The 14,818-nt window shown below is 41.8% G+C and overlaps 1 protein-coding gene across 4 annotated transcripts in view; it reads left to right on the forward strand.

Annotated features, from left to right (window-relative positions):
* RAF1 (Raf-1 proto-oncogene, serine/threonine kinase) overlaps positions 1-14,818 on the forward strand; it is a 106,969-nt gene that overhangs the window by 25,077 nt on the left and 67,074 nt on the right. The window contains exon 1 of one of the 4 annotated variants that reach the window (XM_074198533.1): positions 13,238-13,254. The exons of 1 other annotated variant lie outside the window; for it this stretch is intronic. The gene's annotated coding sequence lies outside the window, so the exon portion shown is untranslated. Of the gene's footprint in view, positions 1-13,237; positions 13,255-13,739; positions 13,832-14,818 lie in introns of those variants that run through there. 2 more of the 4 variants (XM_074198531.1, XM_074198535.1) reach the window with 2 other exon arrangements.

Raw genomic sequence — 14,818 nt, forward strand, 5'->3', positions numbered from 1 at the left:
AACTCTGGAGTCAGGAGAACCTGAATTCAAATCTGTCCTCAGAGACTTAATACCTTAATTACCTAGTTGTGTGACCTTGGGCAAGTCACTTAACCCCATTGCCTTGCACAAACCTACAAAGAAAAAAAAGAAAAATAATGAAGGACAAACATCTTGTCTTCAATCACTCTTCCCACCAAGAAAGCTTCAAATTTCCTCACTAGTTTCTACTTAACAATGGGCATTTAACTTGTTGAGTAGATTCAATTATGTCTTCTTCTTCATGATCCCATTTGGGGTTTTCTAAGCAAAGATAATGGAGTAGCTTGCCATTTCCTTCTCCAGCTCATTTTCCAGATGAGGAAACTGAGGCAAACAGGATCACATAGCTAGTATGTGTCTGAGGACAGATTTGAATTCATTTGAATTCTAAGCTCTCAATGAGAAGACATATTCCTGAAACCCATCCAAGTGCTCAATTCACCTTGCCACCTAGTTGCTACCAATTAAAGATTATATTCCAAACTAGTCCATGATGCAGGTAAAGTTTGTGAATAGCTTCCAATAATTGTGCAGCCATAGTGATCATTCAAACAAGAATTATATACCGATAGGTCAACTGTGTTATTTCTGTATTGGAAAAAAAATGTTAAAAATCATTAATGACACAAAAGCATAATGGTTAGAGTAAAATAATTGGATTGGTTAGTGTGAATTTCAGTGGGGAAAAACCTTTAGATTATTAGTTACAATCTAAAGAGAAAGAAAAGTTCTGCAATAAGTCCATTTTAGTGCTAGAATAAATATCTTTCAGCATGAGTTTAAAGCAATCTTATTGAAAAAATTTCAAAATAATATTCAGAAATGGTCCTCTGGTATATATAGCATTTTCTGAGTATATTTAGGCTCCCACAACCTGTTTGGCTCCATCATCAATTCATAACCACTATTCACAGACATCCATTTTCCATGATCTTTTTGACTTAGATAAGATTAATCACGTTCCATCACATTATTGAGAAAACTTTTACTTAAAACAGAACACAATGTAAAGAACAAGGATTTCAAATCAAACAGCAGGCATACCACCATATATATATTTTGCAAAATTAACCCTCTACTCCACACTGGGAGCAGTATATGGAAAGTCAGTCACAGCTGTTAGTTTCCACAATGGCAGCATTGGGTAAGCTGGGATTCTCAGCATGCATGGCTATTTCCCTGCGATATGGGGAGCATTGTAGACATCAGTATTTCCTCTTGGCACAGTAACTAGAGAGCACAGTAGAAAGCATTGCGGCTTCCTAGCACAGCAACCAGTCAAACAGGATGTCAGAGCCAGGTCACACCATCTATCTCTGAAACATCAGTAACAGTTCAGTCTATCTTCTATTTTTTCTCCTTTGGCCCAGCTCTGCCATTTGAACTTTTCATTTTTTGAAAGACTTTTGTCCAGTCTTCAGATTGGGTATGCTTAAAGCTACCAGCTTGGGCATAAGGTTTTTGTTGCAGTTAAGTGATAATAGTTCAGAGACTCAAGACATATTTGTCTTTTTAGGTGTTCTAATTCATAGTTAAGTAATATTCTTGGGCACTTATAGGACGCTGGATACTTTATTACCTTTTTATTTTATATATCCTTCACTCCAAAAGCTAGAAGCAACATGATGTCATAAAGTGGGAAGTGGACTACAAGACTAAGAGACTGGATTCCAAGAGATCACATGAATACGAGGCTGAAAACTTGATGTACTCTAACCAATAGACTGTTTGCACAGAGAAAGAAATCATGAACATGAGAGGACTGATTCTGGCATTTAATGGAGCTACACTTCAACGAGTATAGTTGACTCATTTGAATATGAAGAGGCATTAACCACTTTTTTGAAATTGCTCTCTCCTGGTGACCACTGGTCCTATTTCTAATTATCCTCTTTTTTTCTGTACTCTTACTCTTCTCTGACCTTCCCATACCACTTAACATCTTTGATTACTTCATCTTTGATGGCAAATGAGAGAACTAGTTGAAGAATTTGGTCAGCTGTAATAAGCAAATCTTCAAATCTTGTGGATATATTTTGACCTGGGGACAAGTAATGTGCCTCCTTTGAACTCTCCTCCCTCAGCTTACCTGATCAACTCTGTCCTAATTCTCTTCCCTCACCAACTGTACCTTCTCAGTTTCTTTCACTAGTTCCACTGAACAAATATGCAGTCCCTGGCGAGTGTAAGGCACTGTGCTAGTACTAGAAATACAAAGAAAAAGGACAGTCCCTTTTTTCAAGGGGCTTACATTTTCTCACTCCTGCTCCCTAAGTTCTAGAATCCTTTAATAACTTTGCCTTTCAGGAATGATCAATGCTGTCACTCTTAGGAAAAGATAGGCACACTAATGTATTATTGGAAACTGTGAAATAGGCCACTCTTTCAGGGAAGCAATTTGGAATTATGCAAATAAAGTAACTAAAATGACCATACCCTAGGACTCACAGATTCCACTCAAACTTTGCCTAGCCTGGCATTCAAGGCCCTTCGCATTGATTTTTTTTTTCCTTTGCATTGATTCTTATCAAGTCATATTTAATGATTTCCTCTTTCAGTCATTCTAGACTCAATGAAACCTTGAGTACTCACTGTTCTCTGCCCACTTGGTCCTCTTCCACCTCCATACCTTTAGGAGCATATAACTTCCAGACCTGAAATAGATCCTCCTCTCCTATTTCCATTTATTACTATACTTCCTCCCCTTCATGGCCCTACTAGGGTTCCATTTCCTCTATAGACCTCACTATGATTTGCCCAGAAAGAAGTGACCTACCATTCCTTGAATTTCTGGTGTCACTATTTGATCTTTCTTTTTTTCCCTAAATTATTTAAAAATGTGAATTATATTTATTTGTATGTGTTACTCATCCCAACTATTTGTAAACTACAGAAAGGCAATGATAATAATAATAATAATAATAATAATAATACTTGGTACTTTCAGTACTAAAACCAATTTATTGTACAGAATTATTGAATTGGTGATTCAAACCAACTCAGCATCAACATACTATACTCTCATCCATTTAATTCTAAAAATAGATGGTTTTTCCTAATAAAATAAATCCATGAATAATAATTGCTTATGTTTACATAGTGCTTTATAAAGTTGATGAATCCTTTCTTTTCTGTGAGACAGGGTAGCTATAATTATTATTCCAATTATAGCAAAAGGATCCCTGATTTTTTTTATTTTTCTCAATTAATGTAAAACAATTTTAACATTTTTTTTTTTTGAAATTTGAGTTTGGGGGCAGCTAGGTGGCGCAGTAGATGGAGCACCAACCATGGAGTCAGGAGTACCTGAGCTCAAATCTGGCCTCAGACACTTAATAATTATCTGTGTGGCCTTGGGCAAGCCACTTAGCCCCTTGCAAAAACCAATAAAATAGAAATTGAAGTTTTAAATGTTCTCCCTCCACTTCCCCCTGTTCAGAAAACAAGCAATTTGAAATGTTATACATATGTAATCATGCAAAACACATTTCCTTGTGAGTCATTTTGTGAAAGAAAATGCAAAAAAACAAGAAAAATTTAAAAGTATCTTTGATCTGCATTCAGGGAATAGTAGTTCTTTCTCTGGAGTTAGACAGTCTTTTATCATAAATCTACAGAATTTTCTTGGATCATTGTATTGCTTAAGAATAGCTAAATTGAATTCCTAGTAAATCATCATACAATATTGCAGTTTCTGTGTACAATCTTCTGATTCTTCTCATTTCACTTTGCATCAGTCATGAAAGATTTTCCATGTTTTTCTGAGAGTCTACTGCTCATCACAATGTGCATTATAAAGCACCATAATATTCTATAACAATCATATACAACTTGTTCAACCATTCCCCAAATGGTTGACATTCCCTCGATTTCCAATTCTTTGCCATTACCAAAAGAGCTGCTATACTTTTGTACACAAAGGTCCTTTTCCTTTTTTTTTCCTCTTTATCTCCTTAGGATACAGACCTAGTAATGGTATTTGTTGGTCAAAGGGTATGCATGGTTTTTGTAGCTCTTTGTGCATAGTTACAAATTGCTCTCTGGAATGATGTCATTTTTCTTTTCTGTCATATTCTTCAGTCTGGCAGGTGTAAGGGTACTAGTTCAGAGTTGTTTTAATTTGAATTCCATTTGTAGTGATTTAGAGCATTTTTATAAGATTATAGATAGCTTTGATTACTGTGTCTGAAAACTGCCTGTTCATATGCTTTGATCATTTATCAGTTAAGGAATGGTTCTTATTTCTATAAATCTGAGTTTTCTATATTTTTGAGAAATGAAGTCTATCAGAGAAACTCACTGTAAAATTTTTTTCACATTAATGATTATCAAACTATACATTTCCTTCCAACCTATTTCCCCCATTTATCCTGCTCTTTCCTTTTACCCTGTCCATTCCCAAGTGTTTTGCTTTTAACTTTTACCTCCCCCCCCCAAGCTGCCCTCCTATCTTTCAGTTCCCCCCCTCCACACCTCTTTTCTTTACCCCTTCCTTTCTTCTTTCCTATATGGTACAATAGATTTCTACACCCACCTGAGTGTGTATATTATTCCCTCAGTGAGTCAATTTGATGAGGATTAGGCTCATGTGCTTCCCTCACTCTTTCCCCCATTTGCTCCTTCACTATAAATGTCAAGCCTTTTATGTCAGATTATCCCATTTTACCTTTCCCCTTCCCCTCTAGTGTATTCTTCTTTCAAATCCCTTAATTTTATTTTATTTTAGGGTTTTTTTTTTGTAAGACAATGGGGTTAAGTGGCTTGCCCAAGGTCTCACAACTAGGTTATTATTAAGTGTCTGAGGCCGGATTTGAACTCAGGTACTCCTGACTCCAGGGGCAGTGCTCTATCCACTGTGCCACCTAGCCACCTCCCTTAATTTTATTTTAAATAATCATACCATCACATTCAACTCACACCTCTGCTTTCTATGTATACTCCTTTTAACTGCCCTAATATAAAGTTTTTAGTAATTATGTCATTTTCTCATGTAGAAATATAAACAGTTTAACTTTATTGAATCCCTAATAATTTTTCTTTTCTTTTTACCTTTTTATGCTTTTTTTTATAACTTGTATTTGAAAGTCAAATTTTCTATTTAGCTCTGATCTTTTCATCAGTAATGCTTGAAAGTCTCCTATTTCAATGAATGACTATTTTTTCCCTTAAAGGATTATACTCAATTTTTCTGGGTAGGTGATTCTTGGTTGAAATTTAAGCTCTTTTGTCTTTTAGAATGTCATATTCCAAGTTCTCTGTTTCTTTAATGTAGAAGCTGCTAAATCTTGTGTTATCTTGACAGTATAGCTCCATGATATTTTGGCTGCTAGTAGTTTCTCCTTGATCTAGGAGGTCTCTGGAATTTGGCTAAAAATTCATGGGAGGTTTCATTTTGATTTCTCTTTTAGGTGATTGGTGAATTCTTTGAATTTCTATTTTACTACTCTAGTTCTAGAATATCATGGCAGTTTTCCTTGATAATTTCTTAAGAGATGATAACTAGGCTTTTCTTTTTTATCATGACTTTCAGCTAATCCAATAATTATTAAATTATGTCTCCTAGATCTGTTCTCCAGGTCAGTTGTTCTTCCATTAAGATATTTCAAATTTTCTTCCAATTTTTCATTCTTTTGATTCTGATTGTTTCTTGATGACTCATAAAATCACTAGCTTCCACTTGCCAAATTCTAATTTTTAAGGAATTATTTTTTTTCAGTGCTTTTCCATTTGGCCAATTCTACTATTTAGGGAGTTCTCTTCAGTGAATCTTTATACTTCTTAATCCATTTGGTCTAATCTATTTTTTAAGGTGTTTTTTCTTCAGTATTTTTGTTTCTCCTTTACCAAGCTGGATTTTTTCCATGATTTTCTTGCATTACTTTCACTTCTCTTCCCAATTTTCCCCTCTATTTCTCTTACTTGATTTTAAAATTATTTTTGACTCTTCCATGACCTGAAACCAATTCATATTTTCCTTTGAATGCAGGAATTTTGACTTTGTCTTCTTGGTGTGTGTTTTTATCTTCCTTGTCACCATAGTAAATTTCTATGTTCAGAATTGTTTCTGACTGTTCATTTTCTAGCCTCTTTTTTGACTTTTAATTCAGTGCTAAAGTGGGGCTATTTGTCAAGTGTAAGGGGTACTGTGCAAAGCTTCAAAAGTTTTGAGTAGCTATTTTCAGAGGTAATTCTGGGGACCTATAAGTTTTTGGTTCTTTCGAGGTGATTTGATGTTGGGAGAGGTGTGCATACTTTCTTATAATGGGCATTGGTGACCCAGATCTCCTAGTCCTAGCCCTACTCTTTTTTTTTAAATGTGAAAATTGTATGACCCAGATCTCCTAGTCCTAGCCCTACTCTTTTTTTTAAATGTGAAAATTGTATGTTTTGATCTGCATTCAGATTCCATAGTTCTTTCTTTTTTTAATTTATTTTTTTATTCTCATTTTGTACAAATGTTTTTTTTACATTAATAAAATATTCTTGTTTACAAGTAAACAAAATATCCCTCCTCCCCCATGAATATAGATAGACTTGCTTGGGCGAAAAAAGTAAAGGGGAGAGAAAAAAATTAAAATTAAAAAAATAATAGCAATAATTGTAGGTATGGCCAGGTGGTGCAAAGCCCTACTCTTTTCAATCTTGGTACTATGACCAAGGTCCCTGATCCTCTACTGTTCTAGTGCTCCTCCTCAACCTGGAACTTCCACCCAGGACTGCAACCCAGATTTCTGTCCCCAGTGCCAGCAAAAAAAGAAATCCATTCTAATCACCTTCTTACCAATTGTCTGCTCCCCTTACAATCAAGGCCAGCTTCTGGTTTCCCTCTCTGTGCTGGCATGGCCTGTACTAGATTGTGTTTTCCTCTTACCCTGGTGCAACAGACATTTCTTGCTGACCTTATAAGTTGTTTTGGACTGGAAAATTATTCAATTCCATCTTTCTATGGTTCTACAACTCCAAAATTTTCTTAGAGTCATTATTTAAAGGTATTTGGAAGGGTCTGAGGGAGATCTCAGGTGAGTACCTGCCTTTACTTTGCTATCCTGGCTCTGTCTCCCCTGATTTTCTTTGTTGTGAGGGCTCCCTCTTATGACACAGATTTCAACCCAATAATACCTTAGTACACATCTCCAGGAATTGTTATGGCCCAAATGTATCATATGATGATAGATTTCTTAGAGCTTAGTATGGACACAGGTATATAGTCTGTTGCCGTTCCTATACTTGATAAAATAATCTCTATTATACAGATAAGAAAACAAGTTTTGAGAAGTTGTGACATCCCAATAGGTGTGAAGAGAAAAAACCCTGGATTTTAAAGTCAAAGAAATGGGTTCAAATCCTGAAATCTACTACTAGTATCACATTTCCTCTCTGGATTTCAACCTTTCTTCTATAAAATGAGGAGGTTGGACAAGATGTTCTGTAAGGTCCTTACAAACTTTAGACTACTAAAAGGTTTGGGTTTGAACCCAGATCTCGTAGTTCCATGTCTAGTGGAACCTTTTTACAAAAAAAGGTTTTGGGGAGAGAATAGTTAAATAAAATATGAAAAGTCAATAATAGTCACCAAAAGGAAAAGGTAGAGATAGAAAGAAAAAGAACTATGGAAAATATCCTCCAAAATTTAAATGTCTCAACTTTGTCTTTAAAGGGGCAGGTAGTATAATCTCAATGAATATGGTCATCCAATTCTTGTGCAGAGTTGATTTCTCTATCAAGACTTATAGCCAAGGATCATAATCTAAAAGATTAAAGGAAGAAATTTAATATTAGGAATAAAGGATACAATCCCAGAAACTCTTCAGGGATTTCCTTACCAGAAGGTACTATTGTCCATATCAGGAATGCAAATTTAGTTAATAATAACATCAAGGTTATCTCAGTGTGGGGAGAAAAGCATCCTGTGAGAGTGGTGGCAACTTGGCTAGACTTTGGCTATAACACTGGACACTCTATGTTCCTTCATCACTACAGATATATAAGAGATTCCAAAGTTTGCTCATGTTAAAGACTAGATCTTCAGAGGTTATGGTATCAGAAAAAACCTCTACAAGGCACCCTATATAGATCATCTAGATTTTTAGCTAGAACTAATCTAACTATTCCAGGACTGCATAAATAACTTTGGCAACTGATAGGCATTCTCATTCAGTTCTATGAAGCTATCTTAAAGTATGTGTATGTTTGTATTCATGATGGTGATTTCCAGACCTGCCTAGAAAGAACTGTCTTCACAAAACAAAACTGTCACTTTTGCTGAATATAGATTGTCATCAGAAATGAATCCAATAAGGTTATCACCACTTGAGGATTATGTCCTTGAAAATGAGGGTAAGAACAATAATGGTTGCAATTTAATTTTGAAAGTCCGGAGGTGGCTAGGTGGCTCAGTGGATAAAGCACCAGCCCTGGAGTCAGGAGTACCTGGGTTCAAATCCAGTCTCAGACATTTAATAATTACCTAGCTGTGTGGCCTTGGGCAAGCCATTTAGCCCCATTTGCCCTTGCAAAAAAAAAAAACACCAAAAAAACTGACCAGGATTTATTATAAATTGCTGCAAATTATACAGATTAAATTTGAAAGTCCTAGCCCTACTGGAGTAGAGTATATATAGTTTTTAATACAGGTTGTATATATAGGTGAAAAGTAGATTAGAAAGTTGAGATAATTATCAAGGTAACTTAAGGCCAAACAAAAAACCCAAGTAACCCTTTACCTCAATTGTCTGGTATATCTTGAGACACTCTTAATTATTCAATGAGCCAGGTATTAGGTCAGGTACTAAGGATCAAAAAGAAAAGGTGAGTCACTTTACTAAAAATATTTTTACACTGTATTTTTATGGTTTGTACCTTAGAGAGTTGTCTTAATTCTTTACTTCGTTTTGCATAAGAAGGCACCAGAAGTCAAGGTTCCTAGAGAAAAATAACTTCTCTTTTAGTCATTGGGGAGCAGTAACAGTAAAATAACCAAAGATTTAAGTTTCTTCTTATCCTTTTTTCTGACCAAACTTCTAGTCAACAAATGACTAGTTTACTTTAGGACATCATGGGGTTACATTTCTAATTTCACCTAATAATACTGCTTGTTATTAAATATCTAGGTTCCTAGCAATGGGCTAGATACTGAGGGAATTATAAAAGAAATTAAAATCAAGGTTTTTCCCTTCATTAAGCTCATTGATAATCTTGAGAAAAGGCTTATTTAAGTCACTTAGATAAGTCTGCTTGGATTTTGGGGATTTTCTTGGCAAAGATATTAGAATGGTTTGATATTCCCTTTTCCAGCTCATTTTACAGATGAGGACTAACAGAATCAAGTGACTTGCCCATGGCCATACAACTAGTAAATGTCTGAGATCAAATCTGAACTCAGATCCCCCTGATTCCAGAGCTAGCACTCTAGCCTTTGTGCCACTAGCTTCCTGGAGGAAACCCTACATGATTCTATTAGTTACAGAGCCTATCAGACTAAGTTGATTAAAGTGTTAAAGTAGATGTCACAGTATGTAGATAATAAAAGACTGGAGAAAGGAAAGAATAAAGCAGGGTAAAATAGTACGGAATGATTTCATGGAGTAAGTGGGATTAAGGCAGGACTTTATTGAGGGGAGAGGAGGCAGTAAGACATCTTAAGGGAAAAGAATAGCATGGTAAGAAAATTTGCAAGTGATTTGTATAATTTCTTCAGGAGGCAAGAAGAAGAATGGAAGCCTTTGAAGGAAAGGGAGAAGTAAACCTGAGAAGAAGGAAGGAAAGAAGAGAAAATTATCAATTTTCAAATGTTGCACAGAGGTTAAAGATTAAATTGAAATAAAAACCAAATTTATTGAGAGGGCCATTTATGTAGTATATTAAGGCAATGCAAATACCTAATATAGATTACTAGAATTTTGAAATAAGATGGTAACGTGTTTTGACTTTTGTTCTGAGTTAGGTAGAAAGACTAGTTTGAATCAAAGAATCTTGCTGATGTTTACTGCATATATAATCTTAGGGAAGTTATTTAATCTGCCCAGGGTTTATATTTCTCTTCTATAAAATGAGGTTAAAATAGAAGGCCTTCCAAGCTATGAGCATACAATGATACTTGTATTCAGTAGAATGTAAGCTAATAGACAGGGATTATTTTCATTTTTTTCTTGAGTATCTTCAGCACCAGGCACTTAGTCATATCCATAGTAAGTGCTTAAAGCTTGAGAATCGACTGAATTCAACAGAAATGTTCTTTGCCTTAAGACCTATCCTTCAAGACCTATCTTTCTGTTCTCTCTTGTACTGTTCAGCATTTATTTGCATATGTTCTGTTTTACCATGGCATTTACGGATGGGTAATGAGTTAAGACCAAAATTGAATGGGGAAAAAGGGAGCAGGATGGCTCACATTTGGAAGACTAGACAATCCTTAAGGTTTGCAAAACACTTAAATACAATTTTTATGCCCTGATACTATCCTATTTATGCTTAATAGTTGTAAATCATAGAACCCCAGGGAATGGCCCTAAATGAAGAGCTCAACATGTTTAATAAAGGATGTTTGAAGAGAAATAAGGCAGCATGGAGAGGTTGAAATTTATATTGAGGACTAAGTGTACCTGCACCAATGAATTAATGGATCTACCAATGTACTAAATCAAATTTCCCTAACTAGATTGTATCTAGGGTGATTTCGAGCAGAAATTATGCTACATTCTTCTTTTCTGTTCCCCATAGTTACTAACAGTGTTGGGCATAGAGCAGATCCTCAAACTTTATGAAGTTTAACAGAGAAAGGATTCAGTATATGACAATATTAGTCTGTTATGGTACTAAAATGGAAGACAGCAGAGTGAGAGAGATCAACTCAGAGGAAATATGAAGCTAAGATATCTGATGAGCCATCAGCATGATGATGGTAACCACGGTATTTTTATAAAGAAAGGAAACATGAGTTGATTATTTTTATGAAGATAGGAAACATGGAGTCCTCTAGAAAGATAGAAATGGATCCTGTTAAATAATAGTAGTAAGGATTGGCAATGGGAAATGTGAATTCTGAATGAAGAGCGTGGTTTATGGCCTGAAAATGGCACCATGGGAAATTTGTCCTATGGAATCAAGAGGAACAAAGAACAAAGTCTTCATGGAATAGAGATATGAAGTAGGGAAAATTTTTTGGAGTCATATGTCTTCTAAGTTGAAACTATGCAAAGGAGGTGGGAATAAGGCTTAGAATAAAGGGAAATTTCCCCCACAATGTCCCCTTAGGCACAGTAAAAGTGCAGGTGAAATAGGAAAAAAAATGTAGATAGCCTGATTAGGTATAAATGTTAAGTTAGAAAGAATTTAGATATTTAAGATGTTTGGGGTCAGTTGGTATGCCATGGGCATTTGGGTGTAGGAGAGTTGGACTGTATACAATAGCTGTGTAAGTATTTTAAAGACCCTTTTGTGGAAAAGGATGACCAAATGATATATTTTGTATATACTTGGATGGGAACATGTTGTTTCCCCCATACATGTATACTTCTTGAGGGTAGGACATTTTTGTCTTTTTATCCATGGTAGATCTAGGCTTGGCAGAAGGAAAATTTTTCTAGTACATTGGAACTATCCCAGAGTTGAATAGCTTGTCTTGGGAGGTAGTGGGTCATCATTTGATATCTTTAGCATGATGTCTTTCAGGCATTTTGTAGTTGAGTCTTTTCAAGTTGTGTCCAACTCTGTGACCCCCTTCTGGGTTTTCTTGGCAAAGATAATGGAGTGGTTTGCTATTTCTTTCTCCAATACATTTTAAGAGACAAGGAAACTTCTGTGTGGCCTTAGGTAAACCACTTACCCCCATTGCCTTGCAAAAAAAAAATCTAAAAAAAAAAAAGAGTAGGGAAATTTGAGACAGATAGGGTTAAGTGACTTGCCCAGGGTAACACTTGCCCAGGGTATAGGTATCGTAGAAGGGATCTTTTTTCCTGGTGCATGTGGGATGAGATGACTTCTGTAGGACCTTTCCAAACATCAAATTATATGATTCTGGTTAGAGAACTGGGTTTAAAGAAATAGTGTATTGAGGGAAAAAAATAGGGCACCTTATTATTAAGTCAGGGGAAAGGGAATCACTGAAAAATCTTATTTCCAAAAAGGAGCACAATAAGGGGAGTTTAGAGGGAGAGGATGGCAGGCACACCCAGTAAATAGATAAGGCCACACCTTTCCTACACACAGTTGAAGCCTGACCCCAATATTCCCTATGTTTTTCTGTCCTGTCAGCTTTGTTGTCTAATAACCTTCTGACAGCTAGTAGCCCCAGGCTCTAATAAGGTTGGAAACTTCAAAATGCTTTGGGCAGTCAAAAAAGAAAAGGGGAAAAAAGCTGAGATCAGTTGGGGGGGGGGGGAAGAAGGGGAGAATTCTTTAAAAAAGTAATTCCCAGGTGACACAGTGGCAAAGAGCACCAGCCCTGGAGTCAGGAGTCCCTGAGTTCAAATCTGGCCTCGGACACTTCGTAATGACCTAGCTGTGTGGCCTTGGGCAAGCCGCTTCACCCCGTTGCCTTGCACAACTAAAAAAAACGCTACAAAAAGGGTATTCGCAGTGCTCCCTAAGACGACACTTTAAGACTGCCCAGTTCCCTCCATAGTTTGAATTCACTGGAGCTGAACGGATTAGCTTCCTCAATTAATGGATCAATGAGGCAAAGTGTGGCTGTCGGGGTGCAGGGGTTGGCTGGTGGGATGTCCGCGGGGCTCGGCGCCGCCACAGCCACGCGTGTCCCTTCCCGGCCCGAAGGCCCCGCTCGGGTGCAGAGGCCGACGACACCTGGTGCTTCTGATTTGGGCAGCACAGGTCACAGGCGAGCCCTCGGCGGCTGCGGGGCCAGGCCAGAGGCCCCGGAGGCCGGGGCCGGGCGCGCCCCGATGGGGCCGAGCGCGGGAGGGAGAGGAGGGGCCGGCCGGCTCCCGGCGGCCTGGGGTCTCCGAGTGGCCGCGGGGGGGTTCGCTGGCGCTGCCCCCTGGGCGCGGCCCGCGGGGGGCCCTCCGGCTCCCGGGCTGCGGGCGGGGGCCCCGCCGTCCCGGGCCCGCGCAGCCCCCGGGGCCGCCCCGGCCCGCCGGGCCCGGCCCCGCTGCCCAAATGGCGGCCCTGGCCGCGCCGAGGCCCCGCCTCCGGGGGCGGGCCCGGGCCAGGGGAGAGGCAGCGAGACCGGAGCCGATGAATGGGCGCCTGGGCCGAGGCGGCGGCGGCGGGGCCGCGGTAGGTGGGGGCGGCGCGGGCGGGCGCCGCAGGCCGGGCCGAGGAGCGCCGAGCCGCTGGGCGCGGGCGCCGCCATTTTAGATGGAGGCCGCGAGCCGCCGGCGGCAGTGAGGGCGCGGGGCGGGAGCGCGGGGCGGGAGCGGGGCAGGAGCGCCCCGCACGGGCTCGGCCGGGGCGGGCGGCGGCGGGCGGGCGGGCCCTGCCCGGGGACGATGCGGGGGCCGCCCGGGGCCCCCTCCCCCGGGCCGGGGACGCGCCGCCGCTGATCGGGCCTGGGCCGGGGACGCGCCGCCGCGGATCGGGCCTGGGCCGGGGACGCGCCGCCGCGGATCGGGCCTGGGCCGGGGACGCGCCGCCGCGGATCGGGCCTGGGCCGGGGACGCGCCGCCGCGGATCGGGCCTGGGCCGGGGACGCGCCGCCGCGGATCGGGCCTGGGCCGGGGACGCGCCGCCGCGGATCGGGCCTGGGCCGGGGACGCGCCGCCGCGGATCGGGCCTGGGCCCGGGCCGCGGCCCCGCACGGCCCCGCACCGCACCGCACCGGACGGGACGCACGCGGCGCGCAGCGGCCCCGCAGGTAGGCGGCCGGGAGGGCGCGGGGCCCCGGGCCGGGCCGGGCCAGCGCGGCGCGGACGGGGGAAGCGGGCCCGGGCCGGGCCGGGGAGGCGCCCCCCGCCGAGGCCGAGGCCCGGGGCCGCGGGCCGACGCTCGAGCCTCCGCCGGCCGGGCCGGGCTTTGTCCCGCCTCTCGCGGGGCCGCGGCCCGGCCCGGGCCCCTCTGCCCTGGGCCCCGGTGCCCCAGCCGCGAGCTTGCCGGGCGAAGCCGCCCGTGCCCCGGCTCCCCTTGGCCTCGGGAGCCGAGCGCGGAGCTGTCAGACGGGCCCCGGGGCCGGGGCGCGCTCGAGCCTGATCAGGGCCCGAGGGGCGGCCCGGGACCCTCCCCAAGGCCGCCGGGCGCCCCTGCGTCTCCCCGGGGCCGGGGACCCATTCATTTTCCGATTCTAGCCATGCCCGTCCCCCGCTCCGGCCACAGCCGGGCTCCGGCCCCGCGGTGACAGCGTCCCGGGAGCGCGCAGCGGTGCAGCTCGGTGCGGGGCGCGGATGCAACGAAACCAGCCTGAGCTTGGCGAGGGGAAACAGTGGGTTCCCGGGGACGCGGAGACTTGGGCAGAGCTGACTGTTACTGGTTCTGTTCGGGACTTAGGGCACAGGGTCTGTCACTGGAAGTTAGCGCACCGGAGTTTGGTTTCCAGGAGCCAAGTCTTTTATGTTTCAGTATCTGGCAGCAGAGCAGAGCTCTGAAAAGTCCACCAGAACCAGGCTTTCTGGTGTGGTCACTGCAAGAACCAAGATGTGCGTAGAGGAGAAGAGGGTGATAATATTGGGGTTCAGAATCTGCACCTCATGTACTATGGAATGTAGAGAATTAAATATTAGGATTAAAAAAGATTGCCTGATTACTTAGGGTTATATAGCCTTTGCCCCCCCCCCAGCTGTTATTGTTTAAAGCTACTTTGAATCTGAAAGCTTTCCAGAATTGTTTGTTGACTCCAGATCTTTATGTA

Source organism: Macrotis lagotis, chromosome 8 (assembly GCF_037893015.1).
Source record: "Macrotis lagotis isolate mMagLag1 chromosome 8, bilby.v1.9.chrom.fasta, whole genome shotgun sequence".
NCBI lineage: Eukaryota > Metazoa > Chordata > Mammalia > Peramelemorphia > Peramelidae > Macrotis > Macrotis lagotis.